The sequence below is a fragment of the Seriola lalandi genome, unplaced genomic scaffold (genome assembly GCF_002814215.2).
Source record: "Seriola lalandi dorsalis isolate HSWRI2012SDOR001 ecotype SW California unplaced genomic scaffold, Sedor1 jcf7180002053383, whole genome shotgun sequence".
In the NCBI taxonomy this organism is placed as follows: domain Eukaryota; kingdom Metazoa; phylum Chordata; class Actinopteri; order Carangiformes; family Carangidae; genus Seriola; species Seriola lalandi.
Window position 1 is genome coordinate 51,141 of NW_019523936.1, and position 638 is coordinate 51,778.

Below are 638 nucleotides of genomic sequence, written 5' to 3' on the forward strand. Positions count from 1 at the left end.
GTTGAAACAGGAAGGAACGAACACTGATGGAAGGAAACTCTCCTCAGGTAGAATTGTGTTCTGTAGCTTTAAAGCCTGAAACGTGGCTTCAATCTTTATTATTTCCCATATGACATTAAATATTCATGTGTGGGAGTGTTAGATCAGATCTGACTGACAGTAACTGTCATCAGCTCCTGACTCAAATGTTGCTTCAATCCTGATTGGTGCAACGGCTTTTTCTAAATGACTCACACACACTTCGGACCAATGAGAGCGGCTCGTAGGATCTGGTCGCTCATAGCGAGAAACAGAGACATTATCTCACTGGAACAACAAACAGGAAGCTGCCGTCAAATCAGAAACACCTTGAATATGAAACTTTACACATTAAAGTTCTGCTGAGAGAAACGTCTCAGGTATGAAAACACGGATTATATGAAATGAAATCAACATTTAACTGTCACTGTGTGATGGGGTCATGTGATCACTTCTGATGTCAGTCATTGTTTTCTATGAAGGCGTTTGTCTTCCCACACAATGAGTCAAACTGTAACGTGTGTGTGTGTGTGTGTGTGTGTGTGTGTGTGTGTGTGTGTGTGTGTGTGTGTGTGTGTGTGTGAAGATAATTGAAAATAACTGTGCAGGATATGTTTTAG